This window comes from Equus caballus, chromosome 6 (genome assembly GCF_041296265.1).
Source record: "Equus caballus isolate H_3958 breed thoroughbred chromosome 6, TB-T2T, whole genome shotgun sequence".
NCBI lineage: Eukaryota > Metazoa > Chordata > Mammalia > Perissodactyla > Equidae > Equus > Equus caballus.
Window position 1 is genome coordinate 9,666,700 of NC_091689.1, and position 15,654 is coordinate 9,682,353.

General features: G+C 43.2%; 1 long non-coding RNA gene across 2 annotated transcripts in view; it reads left to right on the top strand.

The window, feature by feature from the left end:
- Positions 1-293: 293 nt before the first annotated feature.
- LOC138924565 (uncharacterized) overlaps positions 294-15,654 on the top strand; it is a 38,720-nt gene continuing 23,359 nt past the window's right edge. Inside the window, exon 1 of one of the 2 annotated variants that reach the window (XR_011439513.1) lies at positions 294-625. This is a non-coding gene — a long non-coding RNA (uncharacterized lncRNA). The remainder of the gene's footprint in view (positions 626-15,654) is intronic. The other variant, XR_011439512.1, reaches the window with a different exon arrangement.

Here is a 15,654-nt window from a genome sequence, read left to right on the forward strand (position 1 = left end):
CTGATCAAATGGTCCAAGCTCTCTGTGCTCCAGCATCCTGAACCGTAGAACGAACCTGATACTAGTACTGACTTCATGGGGCTTAGTGAGGCTTGAAGGAGTTAATACAGGTAAAGTGCTCAGAACAGTGCCCGGCCCATAGTAAGCACCCACTGTTAAGAGTTATTGTTATTCATCTATCAATAAATGTTTATTAAGTACTAAATATAAAATGCTCTGGGTGATACATAGTGCTTATAACATCCAAGCAGGAAGGGAGGAGCCACAAAACCTGAACAGTGGATATGAAGCTAGTAACTAGGGTCAGATAATATAAGATTCTACAGACTTTAGGAGTGTTACTATCTAGCAAGATGTTAAAGCAAATTTGTTAGTAACTTTCCTCTGACTGTGTGGATAAGTTTAACACTGAGCAGAATGCACAAATTTGAATTCAATCTTACCAGCTGGTTGGAATGTACGGCAAAATATTTTTTTGGATTTCAGAGAAAGTAGTAGCTGCCCATTTCTGCATCCTGGCTGCATCCGTGAGCCTGGTTCTCTGAAGTCAGAGCTTGTTTGTGATCGTGACTTTGCTCCCAGGTGCCTGGTACCCAAGGAAAGCATGCAAACAGAGGCAGCAAAGGTGAGTGAATGTTTGGGAGGACCAAGAAAAACTGGGAAAAGGGTTCTAATCTTTGACTCTGCCTCATACTCCAACAGAGATTTTATGGACCTTAATGAGTTACGGTCTAAGGAGGTTGAAATCATTTCTACTCGGGTGCATAGAGCCGTAGAGAGATTTCATCCTGCATTTTCTCTAGCATGTTCTGGTAGCATGTTCTCTTTTTTAGGCTTGGCAAGAAAGATTCAGCTGAGCCTGCTCCACCTACATGACGGACTATGGCATCCTGCACAAATTATAGCAATAAATGGACCTCTATTCACTTGCAGGGGGTCCTTTTACCTCCTCCCTAATTTTTGGGGGTGGCTGGCTCTAAAAAGTCACTGGGGGTTAGTTTGACTCCATTCCAACCAAGTCACAGCTATCAAATATTTACTGACCTTATTTATTATTTTTCTTTACCCCAAATTAGTGGTTCTCAAACTTGGTGGCACATTAGAATTATCTGGTGAGCTTAAAAAAAGTACTGATGCCTGGGTCCACTAGCAGAGATTCTGATGTAAATGGTTTGGGGTGGGGACTCGCATCAGGATTTTTTAAAGGTCTTCTGCTGATGCTAATATGCACGAAGTGTGAGAACCACTGCCTTAAACTGTTACCCATGTGGGCTTCTCCAAGGAGGCGACTGCGTCTCATTTATATACTATTTTAACAGGGAATACACCCTTGGATGTGGGTCATTGAGTGTGAGCACGCAGCGTAGATAGCCATCCTCCAAGATCCCCACTTCAACCCTCTGAGAGCCGCTGTCCACTTTGGCAATCTTTACTAAGTTCAGTATTCCCATTACTGGGGAGGGAGGAGACAGGACGGATCGCTGAATCGCAGGGTTCCTTTTGAGGTACAAATAACAGCAATGGAACCTGAATCCTAAGGAATTCCAGCTGGTCCTTAACTGCATGATCTGTTCTTTCCACTAAAGCTGCTCAGACAAGGTCTTATGGAGGTTTTCCCTGAGAGGGAATAATATTCCTTTGCTCTTGTTAACAGATAAAAATTACAGTAGGTGTAAAATTACACATACATACGCATCCTGAAGCAGAGATGAGGAACAAAGTTCTGAAATGCGTGGGGGCCCAGTACATTTCTATTTACTCCTTATAATAGATTTTTTCAGGAGGAAGTTAAAAAGAAAAGGAAGGCATTACAGGATCTGCTGGAATTCTGGAGGTGCTTAAAACCTCCTGGGTGGTTCTCATAGGTTCTGATGAAGTGTTGCTGGCAGTTCAGTTCCTATAGATTTCATTTAGCAAGCTGCCTTTCTTTGATTGTTTCTGTTTTCCTGATTTGGTATATTCAAATACCAGTCCGTGTGCCAAAGGTCATGTATCTTTTGGTGGCACCAGCAAGGCTGTCCTTTGAGGAACCGAGTTATTGATGTCCTCTGTGGGGGGTGCCCTGCCTCTGATGCTGCAAAGTCAATTACTGGAACTAACACCAGAATCGCTATTTTGTCATTCCGTGGTCCCTGCGTACTGCTGCTTCTACCAAAAATTGTCTGGGGGTCTCCTCAGATGCTGGTAGCCCTGTGTGGTGTTTAATACCCACCCTGTTCTGAAGGTCCACTCCAGGAGATCCAGAGATGCAGGATGGACAGACTTTCTGCCTCAGCATGTGCTGTTTAAACACTTTTCCGTATTGTCCAAACTCCTGCCATACAGATGCTTATCAGGATGTGTAACCAAGGAACTGTTACAGACTGTGGATTTTAGCATCCCTAAATAGATCTACATTGGCAAGACAAGTTTTTTTGATATAGGGACATTTGAAAAAAATCAGAGTATGTGCTCTGATCTAAGATCATACAGTATAGTATTTGAGAAGTGGAACTTACTCTCCGAAACCAGAGAGGTTCCATATAATCTGAAATGCATCTTCTTCCCACCTGTATGAACCTATTTCCTCCTAAATATTATTCCTATACTTTTTTTTTTTCCTGAGGAAGATTCACCCTGAGCTAATATCTGATGCCAATCTTCTTTTTGTATGTGAGCTACTGCCACAGCATGGCCACTGGCAGACGAGTGGTGTAGGTCCCCACCTGGGAACCAAACCCAGGCCCCCAAAGCAGAGCATGCCAAACTTAACCACTAGGCCACGAGGACGGGCCCTATTATTTCTCCACTTTTTGTATGTGTGAGGAAGATTGGCCCTGAGCTAACATCTGTTGCCAATCTTCCTCTTTTTGCTTGAGGAACATTGTCCTTGAGCTAACATCTGTGCCAATCTTCCTCTATTTTGTGTGGGATGCCACCACAGTGTGGCTTAACGAGTGGTGCTAGGTCCGTGCCTGGGATCCAAACCTGCGAACCCTGATCCGCCAAAGCAGAGCGTGTGAACTTAACCACTACATCACTGGGCCAGTGCCCCCATTATTTCTATACTTTTGTTAGCTTTCAAAAGGTAACTGATAATCCCCCTTGATCCCTGTATAGACTATTGAGAGACTGAATAGAGCATATTATCTAAGGGCTTAATCCACTTTTCATAAAATAAACTATTAAAATAGACCAACAAGTGTTATTTCAAACACAAATCAGCTTTGTATTTAAGATAAAATACCATTTGGAGCAAGGCTTCATAAAATTATAGAGCTGGGAAGTCATTGAGGTGTTACCATGTCTGGTTCGGCTCAATCCCTTTACAAACCTGCCCCAGCGATGGTCTCCCCAGGCCTGTGCGTGTAAGGAGCAGTCTTGTGGCAGCTCCACCTCCCAGGAGTGAGTTCCACAGCTACGTGTGTCCCCCACTCATACATCTCTGCCTTTCCTTCTCCAAGTCAATACGTTTTACTTGTTTTCTGGCTCATTTTCCTAGAGCTTTAGCTTTATGGATTGACTCTCTACCTTTCGATAACTTCCAGTCTGGGGCCTCCTTTTCTGGTTTCTGAGCTAATTACTTATCCCTGGAGTTAATTATTTTCTTCACGATGTGCAAGAAAACTGCAGCCCCTGACTGCTGTCTGCCTGGACCTGCCTGCCTCTCACAGCCAGACTGGGGGTTCTATTGGACATAATTTCACAGAGCATCAGTATCAGACAGTGCCACTCTCTGATCATGAGTGGAGCCAGACAAAAACGAAACCACTCCATAAACATGTGTGCACAAAACCAAGAGCTCCGTCCAAACCAAAATGGCCAAACGTTCCCCTTTCTGGGCTACCACGAGTGACTGTGCTTGACCAATTCTAGCTTTGGCCTCACGCCATTTCTCCTGTCTACTAGAAAGAAATTGTTAAGATATTCAGTGATAGAATTGTTCCGGCTTTCTATTTCTTTCTTTCTTTATTTTATTGAGGTCACGTTGGTTTATAATGTTATGTATATTTCAGGTGTACATCATTATATTTTGACTTCTGTATAGACTGCCTCACGTTCATCACCGATAGTCTAGTTTCCATCCATCACCACACACATATCCCTCTTTGCCCCTTTTGCCCTGCCCCCACTGCCTTCCCCTCTGGTAACTACCAATCTATTCTCTGTAGCTATGTGTTTCTTTGTTTATTTATCTTCCACAGATGAGAGAAGTCATTTGGTATTTGTGTTTCTCTGTCTGACTTTTTTTGCTTAGCATAATACCCTCAAGGTCCAACCATGTTGTTGCAAATGGCACAACTTCATCTTTTTCATGGCTGAGTAGTATTCCATTTCTGATAGCACCCAATTCAAAACAAAACCACACTTCCTTAAGCCTTCCTTAAAATTACTGATGAGCTCAAATCTTATCCAAGCTCACCTGAAAGCCCCCTCGCTGAGATTCCTGTCCCGTGGTTCTCCATAATGGGGTGTCTCTCTCATTGCAGTGAGCCAATAAACCCAAGCCTGTTGAGAATAGGTGTATTTCCAGTGGTTTTTGGCCAGAAGGCATAGGCCACGGAGATTGCACATCTGTGAAATATTCACTCAATGACAACACACTTCTTAACGTGGTCTATAAGCTCCCAAATATCGAGTAGCAGCATTCTAGGCAGTCCCAGCATGGTGGTTCTGTCCTCTGTGCAGACCTGAGCAATCTAACTGATTTCTTCCATTTTCAGATTAAAACACAACCACAGAAACAACACAACAACAGCAAGCAAAGTTGTGATTTTTCCCCTCTCAGGCCGTCGGGTAGTTAGTGGCAGAGCCACGATCAGCACCCAATCTTCTCATGCCTGGTGTAGTGCCTTTGCTGCCCTACCATGCTGACTATTTAAAGAAGTACAACTTCGAGGTCTAATGTACTATTGAGCACTAAAGCACTAAATTCAATTTACTATCCATCTCTACATAATTGAGTTTGGTTTCCATTCTCTCCTCAGAAAACACTTTAACCTTCAAATGCTGGGCTCTGTCCAATGCCTGGCTGCCCACAAGTCACTTTTAGCTTTGACTTTAGAAGCTCCTATGGGTACTTTCGGTGGGGGCATTAATTTCTTAGGTATGACAGTCTTATTTAGTTGCTAACTCTTGTCAAAGCTGCTGTTTTCTTTTCTGCTCAGATTTGGCAGTTCGCTCTGCGGAGCAGTTAACCGAAGAGAGTTTGTTGTTTTTTAATTCTCTCACTTTCCATAGTTAAAAGACAGCAACCTTCATAAAGGAAAAACTGAAACAAAATTTAAAAATTCTCTCCCCTGGATTCCCTGTGTCATTCGCCTCCATGCTGAAGAAACGCTTGCTGGTAAGACAGCTTTCTCCCAGACACTATTCCTTCCTCCAGCCTTTTTACTTCCTTTTATTTTTTGATCTCTGAATTGTCTGCATTGAAAGAGAATTCTTTAAATACATTATAATTTTGCCATCTGGATTTCTATCAGAGCCACATTGCCTCTTGGAAGGACTTTCTTAAAAAATACACAGTTGAAAAGACAGAATAGTTTGTTTGTTTATTATGATCACAAGAAAAAATCAAGGAGCTTTTAAATCAGAAACATCTGAACCCCACTATCAGAAGAGAATTATTTTTATTATTTTCATAATGCAAGCAAACATTTTCAGTATATTTGTGACAGAGGATAGGTACTCATTGATACCCTATTTTTTAAATTAACGTTCTATGATCAAAGCAGTCCCATGTTTTCAGATGATGTGCATTATACATAATGTCAAGGAAGTAGAATATTATATTATGTTAATGTCTCAAACTTATTTTGGACATTCAGTTGTTTCCAGTTTTTGAGTTTTTGTTTGGTTTGGCAGTATAGACAAGTCTTGCAGTAAATATCTTTGAGCACAAAGCTGTTTGCTTTTTCTGAATTCCCTTTTTCGGTGAATTCTCAGAACTTGGACGATAGTGTTACTATTCAGAGGCTGGGAACCTCTCTTTGGCTCGGGTTATCTAGCACCATATCGCTTCCCAGAAGGTTGTAGGCCACCAGATGTGAGAGTACCAGCATCACTGAAACTTCATCAGAATTACATATTATCATAAAAATGTTTGCCCCTTGACTTTGTAAAATATCATCTCTATTTTCCTTTATTTTGCATTTTTTCCATTATAAGGGAAAATTATCTTTTATCATATGTTTGCTATTTTTTGCAATGGTAATTTCAGGTTGTCATGCTCACCTAAGGTAAATAGCTTATTTATTTTTTGCTCAGTCTCTAGAGCTCTGCACTATAGTAAAGCAGACTTATTCCCAGGCTGGAGAAAAGACAGACTTCTCTGGAATTTGGGAACAATTTGAGGAGTGAGAAGCAGAGATGGTGTAGTCTTTGTCCAGCAAAGGAATGAGGGATCTCTAACACATTTCTTTGTACCGAGAATTGTCATTTTAAGACCTATTCTGCCTCAGCCTTAGTGGGCATTTTAATTTTTGATCCTGTAATAATTCTCTCTCTTTCTGGCTTTCTCTGGCCGTAATCTTTATATTGGGCACTTGCCTTCTCTTCATAAGTTGGGGATGTGTGTATGCAGTATAGCAGATTTTCTTTTTATTTGAAAGGAGGCCAAATGAAAAATTTTCTTTCTCCAAAGCAAGCAGGAGTAAGCTTTTGTTGGAAGAGAAGTTCCCCTCACTGTGAGAAGCCTGCCTTCTATTTTCTATATATTTAGCAATATTTCCTTTTAGTTGAGAAGAGCATAATGGTTCTTTTCTTAAAAAAATTAACCATTTCTGAAATCATAATATTCTTTGGATATTATTTGTTTTCTAAATGAAAAACAAGATTATGTGAACAGTCAAGTAGATTATTTATGAGTAATACTGCCTCAGAAAATCTAGATGCTCTGTCACTCTTTTTTTTTTTTTTTTTTTTGAGGAAGATTAGCCCTGAGCTAACTACTGCCAATCCTCCTCTTTTTTGCTGAGGAAGACTGGCCCTGAGCTAACATCTGTGCCCATCCTCCTCCACTTTATACGTGGGACGCCTGCCACAGCATGGCTTTTGCCAAGCAGTGCCATGTCCGCACCTGGGATCCGAACCTGCGAACCTCCAGCCTCGGAGAAGCAGAACGTGCGAACTTAACCACTGCACCACCGGGCCAGCCCTGCTCTGTCACTCTTGCTGTGGCTATCTACATGTAGTCTTTGACCTAGATATGTAAAAAAATGCAACTTTCTTTTCCGCGGTCAGCCTCACCCTCAGTTTTGTTCATGGTGGAATGGGGATCTTCATCTCCTCAGTTAAAGATGACTCAATCTATGGCATTTCTAATTATTTATTTTGAATAGTTATTTGAAAGTCCAAACTCACACTCAGAAGTCATTTTTTTACTTTTAAGAAAGCCCCTCTCAGTCCAGCCCTGGTGGCCTAGTGGTTAAGTTCAGAGTGCTCCGCTTCAGCAGCCCAGGTTCGGTTCCCAGGCGTGGACCTATATCACTCTGTTATCAGCCACGATGTGCTAGCGGCCCATGTACTAAAAAAAAAAAAATTGAGGAAGGCTGGCACAGATGTTAGCTCAGGGCAAATCTACCTCAGGAAAAGAAAAAAAAAGAAGAAAGTTCCTTTCTTCCTCCTTCTACCCACATGGCACATAGTGTAAGAAGAACTTTGTGTGGGCTTTGGGGGGCGGGGGTTTCTGCTAGGTCCTTGCTAGATTCCTCTGAGAGCTCCTTTGTTCCCTCTGGTCACTGGCACCCTGTTCTAGTATCTGCTGAGTGTGGCCGGACTCGCCTGGTGTTGGGGTACCACGTTGGCCCCATTGCTGGAGACCACAGACCATGCCATGTCTTATGTATGAGCTCAGTAATCCTGTGTTGGCCCACCAGTCCCCATGGCACCCCTCCTCAACAGGGCTTGCTGAGATTTCTGGGCTCCCAGATGCCACACTCAGCCACAGAGAACTGCCTGGATGCCTACCTCATCCGTTTGGTTTCACACCCATATCTTATCTTCTCAAAGAAGCTAATGCTTTCCATAGTGTGTGCCCTGAAAAACAAGGAGCAGGCCCCCTCCCCTGTGGGGATCACCCAGTCCAGTCTGGGAGCGTCCCCCACCTCCTCCCGACCCCAAGGTTTACCCTCAGGTGGGAGGCACAGCAGACACCCCATCTGAGTCTGGGCTCGTGCTCCCCCCGTCTCGCTCTCTTCTCAGGATCTTCTCCCCAGCAGGGGAGAACTTTTGATTTTCCCTTCTTATCTGACAGGAACTGCCCTGTATCATGGCCAGGCTTTCCTGGGGGTTTATGCACTCCTCTTTCTATGGCCATAGTAGAGATAATTGTAAGGGAGAGGGACTCAGATTACTGGAAAGAGATATCTCAGAAATCATATCCAAAATATCCTCCCTACTTTAGACTTTGAAATAAGAGGGGAACATGGAAGAGCCGGGTGAAGATTAGAATGGTGGAGACAAATGAAGAGATGAATTGCATGGTACATATTTTGGAGAAAACTGCCTATAATATTAAAATAGATGCCTGAAGGCTGCTTTTTTTTTTTTTTTTTTTTTTTTTGAGGATTAGCCCTGAGCTAACATCTGCTGCCAATCCTCCTCTTTTTGCTGAGGAAGACTGGCCATAAGCTAGCATCTGTGCCCATGTTCCTCTAGTTTATATGTGGGACACCTGCCACAACATGGCTTGACAAGCAGTACATAGGTCCGTGCCTGAGATCCGAACCCACGAACCCCGGGCCGCCAAATCAGAATGTGCAAACTTAAGCTCTGAGCCACTGGGCTAGCCCTGAAGACTGCATTTATAGTTGTCTATAGACTTATTTTAAGTAGTTGGCAGGGGCCGCCCCGTAGGTGTAGTGGTTAAGTTTTCACGCTCCACTTGGGTGGCCCATGGTTCGCAGGTTCAGAACCCTGGCGCAGACCTGCACACTGCTGGTCAAGCCATGCTGTGGCAGCGTCCCACATAAAATAGAGTAAGATGTTAGCTCAGTGACAATCTTCCTCAAGCAAAAACATGAAATAAAGTTAGTAAATAGTTGGCATTCACACACATACACATACACACACACACATACACATGCACAAACGCATACACACATGGCATCTGCCATTCTATAGAGGTAAGAGGGTATAGCCACACTGTTTTTATAACCAGGGAGATGAACAGGGTTCTGAGTTTTAAGAAAATGGAATTTTGCAGCCAATTACATGCTTTCTCTATGTCTGAAGTCCAGTTCATTACCTGATTTCCCCATTCTCTCCTTGCTTGCTAGTAATTTGAAAAGCAATTGCATGACATATTTGGAGAGGCTACAGCATCCCACTCCCACTACTACTGTCACATCCATGATGCTTCCTCTGCAGCAGGTGGCTCTAAAGCCTGTAACGTATTAACTCATTAATCCTCCCAACCGCCTTATGGGATAGCGCTATGATCCGAATGTTTGCGTCACCCAAGATTCATCTATCGAAATCCTAATCTCCAAAGGTGATGTCATTAGGAGTGATTAAGTCAAGAGGGTGGAGCCCTGATGGATGGGATTAGTGCCCTTGTAAAAGAGACCCCACAGAGCTCCCTCACTCCTTCCACCTTATGGGGACACAGTGAGAAGCCCCGGGTGTGAACCAGGAAGAGGGCCTTCACCAGAATGCAACCAGGCTGGATCCTGGATCTCAGACTTGCCTGCCTCCAGAAGTGTAAGAAATAAATTTCTGTTGTTTATTAGCTACCTAGACTGTGGTATCTTGTTACAGCAGCCTGAACGGGCTAAGACTGGTAGTCGCTAATTGGTGACCAGAGATGATTCTGATGGGCAGTTTTTTGTTCTTCAGAAACTCTGTGAGTCCGCCACAGGCTGAGAGCCTGGAGCAGTCTCCAGGAAGGAAAGCGCTGGACCCTCATGTTGGCTCCATCAGGGTATCAGCTCTGAGCTCCCTTTTGCCTGCCCCAGAACACATATGAGTGATACAAGGCATGGCTGACACCACCTCAAGTTGGGTCCCATCTCTGCCCACACAGAGATTCTCTGCTATAATGAGGATTCCTTTTGATGAATAATACAAAGAATCTCGTTTAACTGACAGATATTTAGGATCGCTACTTTTGCTTATGGGAAATCCTTAGGAGTTTGAAAAAGCATCGCACGTGGTTTGGGAGGGGTAGTGGGAACAGCTCGTCCATTGAGATGTAGGCTAATCCCTTAGTCCTCCAACACTGTGGTACCAAATTAGACGCACTCTGCAGCAACCTGTTGGCCTTTGGGTGCCAGTGTCTCAGGATGACTGAAACGTTTCCTCTTGGTTCTCACTCAGGTGGACTTCTTCCCCAACTTAAAATGTAAACTATCCCAAAGCCTGGGCTGGTGGATGAAACAGTGATCCCCAAGGTCCATCACAGTGCTCAGCACTTGGGCAGCCCTCAAGTTATTTGTTGAACAAACGAATGGAAAAAATCTTTCTTCTTAAAGCTAGAACTCATTGCACTTAGCTTTTATGCTGATTTGTTTTGCAGACTTTTCCACCATGCTTTCTAAGAATTTGTTTATGTGTCTGTATTTCCCGAATAACTGAGCTGTTTGAGAAGAGGGACCCATGCCTTATTAATTTCTGTCCTTATTCATTTAAGCGTAGCACTTGTTCAGAGCAGAGGCACCCAACATAAGGCCGTTGAAATTACATAAAACGAAGGCATTACTGATCTGATACTTTGGCTGGCTTTCAGAAAACTCATCCAATGCAGAAAGATAAAAAATAAATAAAGGGAGCAAGGGTTATACTCCCCAAGAGTGATAAACTGAGAAGTGAAATATAAGTCTCCATTACGTTTCAAAACAAATTGGCAAGAAATATGGGCCACGAGCACGCTTGTCAAGGTCTGTGTCATTCCTTGGTGAAATTTTCAGAGGCTGCCTAGGCTAGAGTGGTCCCTTCCATCCCAAATTCCTGTGTCTCATATTATCTTCTTTTCCTTGGTGTTGGTTTCCTGTCCTATGCTATTAACTGTACCTTCCAGTGTTCACGGTTTGTCTTTCCAGCTTGATCAGGAGCTCTCTGAGGGAGATTATTTCTTGGATTTTCTTATGTCTTCCCTTCACACAAAACTGGAAACCAGTTCAGCCTCTTACTTAGCATCCGTCTCCCGCCCTGGGGTGAGGCTGTGGGGGCCGTACAGGAGCCTCAGGAAAACCCCTCACCCTCCAGCACCCGCTTCCCCACCATCGTGTTTGAGGCCCCTGCCTCCTCTCTTGTTACTCTCTCTGGCTTCTTCCCACCTTTCAGTTTCTTCGGGTTGAAGCGTTGGTCCATAGCCTGCTCACTTCCAGTCTCCAGCTTTGCCCTGGATAAAATCCTTTGGATTCTCGTCTCCTAAAACTCTGGTCACGGGCCAGTCCTGCTTCTTCCCCATTTCCCCATCTAGTCCAACTCTGATGGCTTTTTCCTGTCCCACTGGCCCCGGCTTGCCTTGGAGGAGAGTTTGCATAAAGTACCGACGAAATATTTGTTAACTGATGCGACAGCCTCTCCATGGCCCTTTTTCCCATTAAAAGAGCTATTATTATTATTATTCTTAATCAAAGGAATGTCATCATTATTGTTAAAAAGATAAAAATGTTTATTAGGTTATTTGATTCAATCTGAACGTTAGGAGAACATGGTTTACTAACGTTCATAGATGGACGCGATACGTTGTGGACTCTTTATTAAGCATGACTTGGAAAAAGAAATGCACAAAGTCAGCTGGATACCCTGACTGTTATCTTGGGCAAGTCGTTTGCCTCTCTGAGCTTGCTTCCTTCCTGCAAAATGAGAATAGAAACAAAGGTTGTAGGTATGGCATAGATGTTTGTTTCTTTTTCACAAGACTTTTTTTTTTTTTTTTAAAGGTTGGCACTTGAGCTAACATCGGTTGCCATTCTTCTTCTTTTTTGTTTTCTTCTTCTTCTCCCCGAAGCCCCTAGGTACATAGTCGTATATTCTAGCTGTAGGTCTTTCTAGTTGTGCTATGTGGGACACTGCCTGAGCATGGCCTGATGAGTGGTGCCATGTCTGTGCCTGGAATCTGAACTGGCGAAATCCTGGGCCACCAAAGGGGAGCACGTGAACTTAACCACTTAGCCACGGGGCTGACCCCTGGCATAGAAGTTTGGAGAGGCTCAATTGACTTAACATTTGTGAAAAAATTGGGAAGCATTAAAGTATTATACACCTATAAAGCATTATTACTATAATACGTGATTTAAACTGCAGCCAGGTGCTCTGAAGGGAGAACTTTCCACTTGCCCGGGAGAGATATCAAAATTGCATGTAGTGTTTAATCACAGCTACCCAAAACAGTTAAAAAAACCACGACCCTGAGTGACCCCCTTATGCCAGTCCTTACTGAACCTACCGGAAAACTCTTTCTTTATGGACAAACAGTAGGCTGTGCTTGAACAATCGTGTACACTGCACAGATCTGTCGGCCCACTCCACACTGCCCAGAGAGCTAGCTTACATAACCACTACCGAAATCTTTGCTAGAACTTCAAACGTCCTGACTTTTAACTCTCTGCTGATTTGGTGCATTTCTTCACTGGTGTGTGTTCTCTTGCCTGCAATTAAATAGATTCACGTTTTTTAAAAGATTATATTTATTATTATCATTATTTAATCCCAGTGCACTTTGTTTAACTCTTTTTTTTTGGTGAGGAAGATTTGCTCTGACCTAATATCTGTGCCACTCTCCCTCTGTTTTGTATGTGGGTTGCCACCACCACGTGGCTTGATGAGCGGTATATGTCCACACCCAGGGTCCGAACCCACAAACCCGGGCTGCCATAGAGGAGCATGCTAGAGTTAACCCTTAAACCATGGGGCTGGCTTCTTTCATTCTTTGACAGGAATATTTACCCTCTTCTAGCCTCACCTCTTGATGCCTTAATCATGGGTTTCATCCTGCTTTTACATCCTCATCATCCGATTAAGTGCTCTGAACACTTGTAGACCAATCTCAGGTCCCACCTCCTTCATGATTCTCTGCTGATTCATGTCAGGGATTTGCCCCTCTGTTGAAATCCTTTCACAGGAATTGTTGGTTAAGTGCATTTGCCATCTTCTGGTGGCTCGCCCTGTGTTCCTCGTCAGTGCCCTCTGGTAGATTACTCATTGGGTGGAGTGACGGAGGAATGATAAGTCAAGGGGCTCTGCCTTCCTAGGTGAGAGGCTGGAAGGTCCTTATCGGCTTCTTCCACCAGGTCCTTCTTATTATTCCCCTGATCCAGACAAGGAGACAGTGTTATTCTCAGCTCAGCCAATAGGGCTCTCTCTACCAGGACTTTGAATCTTGAACAGAATCATGGAGAGACAGAGAGAAATGGCTGGTAATTGTTCATTCATTCCAGCAGTGGTGGCTGGGCTAGGCTTTCAGGAAGCTTGTTTTTTTTTTTTTAACTAAGGTAGTTCCGGGCTTCCTGCTTATGCACCCTCCTTTCCTGTCCTCTGGCTTTCCAAATGCTTACATTGTATTGCTTCAGTCACCGTTGGATGTAACAAAAGAACCCTAAATGATACAGTATTTCTTCCACTCAAGTATGACTGCCATTTAATGCTATGCATTGAGATTTAAGTGTTTCCTGCATATTTGTCTTATCTTATATCCTTAACTAGATTCTTCCATGAGGACAGGGACCGTATCTTATTTTCCTTTGCATGCCTCTCACTGTCAAGTCCTAGATGGCGTTCCAGCTCCATGAACTTTTGCTGATTATGGATTATAGAGAGCTAGAGATTCTTAATGCCAGACTTGCCTGTCTAGACCTTTTGAGTAATGTGCTCTCAAGAATCGTGGAGAGGAAACTGGATCCTCTGTCGTATCTTTATGTGCCTCTGGACAAGTCATTAGATGTTTTCCTTCAATTTGCTCTTGCTCCATCCAACAGAAAACGAGATGAATAAATGGCCTCCATCAACCACACAGGGGTAGTTTGATGCAAAATTTAATGTGATAACTTTGGTCATTCTTTGAGCTTCTTAGAGGAATGTGCCATAAAAATACCATAGGGGTATAACCAGGAACATTTCTTTTTTACCTTATGGGGATTTATTTTTGAAAAAATACGTTCCTCATCCCTCTCATAAAACTTCATTAAAGTATCTACTTATTGATCTTCTCCAAGGATATATTTCAATGAGAAGAGTGAAGCTGTGGTTTGGCACACCCCTTTCTTCTCCCTTTTCCCTTCACATACCACATATGCCTTCATCACACAGACGCATTACCTCCTAAGGTCTATTTATCCACCCAATGTATCTTTACTGTGTACTTGTGAGAGGCACTGCACCAGAGTCTGAGGACGCAATGAATAAAAATGGTGTCCCTGGTCAATAGAGGAGATGGATAGACTTGTATTCATTCGTTCATTCATTCAACAAATATTTAGGGTCAACTATGTGCCAGGCACTCTTCTAGATCCTGGAATACAGTGGTGAATAAATAATATAAGGAAGTATTTTAATTCTCTGAGACAAGTGTGTGCAGGGTTCAGTGAGAACAATTTCCCAGTGGGGGCAGTCCTGAGACTAAATCTGAAAGGGCATCCGTGACAGAAAATAATAGAAGTGGAGGAGAACACAGATGAACTTGTATGGGTCGTGGGGACTGGAGTGCCAGATAATTCTAGAAGAGCACAGAGATGTGAAAAGGAACAGATTAAGGACCAGGAGTCTGCAGGCAGGATGGACTGATTATTTTATGAATAAAAATCATGTCTCTGATAACTGAAAAGCATTTATCTGGTTGAAGCTTCTTATTTAAAGATTTGACCCCCTGTTGAGCGGGAGACAACATTACCTGCTCAGTTTTCAAGAGGCGTGGATGTTTATTATCCAGTCTTTTTGTGAGAACGGCCATTGCAGGATTGAAAACTCTTCGCATTAAAAGCAGCAGCTGCACAGCGTGATCTTCCTGAATTTCTCTCATAGGCTGGGGGCTTTTTATTATTTCAAGATGCACGCCAAGTATTATCAGAAGGCATGGGAGCTTCAGAGTTACCAAAATTCCAGATGATTCACCAGCAGGCTGTTACAGACTGTGACATCTTGATTTAGCACTCCCCTGGCTGAGAAACAAACACAGCAATTTAAGAAACTGTGCCCATGACTCTGTTCGGGTCACTTTCGAGCCATTTGTATGTAATTTAGGATTTATTGGATTTTTTTGAACATTCATATGCAATTCCAGGCTTACAGTTGCTCTGTAAATGATTAAATATTTAGATTGTTTTTTCCAAATGTATTTATTATTTACTGTACAGTCTATGAAATATTTACACTGATTTTTAAGAAAAGATATACATTATTTACACGGCCTTGAAGTTTCTCTTGATGCAGGTAAAATGGCAACACAGAAGGCTGGAAGACTCCCAGAGATGCCTCTCAGGTTTGTCAGTAACCACACGGAGGCTCTGTCCCTCAGGAAAACACCTGGCCATAGAGTTATGTAATGAAAACCTATGCTGGGGACCACCCGGATTTCCTTGGAGCCCCTACTTCCTCTTCGTTCTTGAGTCTCAAATGGTAGGAGGGAAAGTTGGAATAGTTCCTACCAATGTCTCCCCCTTCACTCCCCACTTTCCAGGTGCCTCTTTTTTATAGGATGGGCAGCACTTTGATTTTCCCTCTGGGACCCAGAAT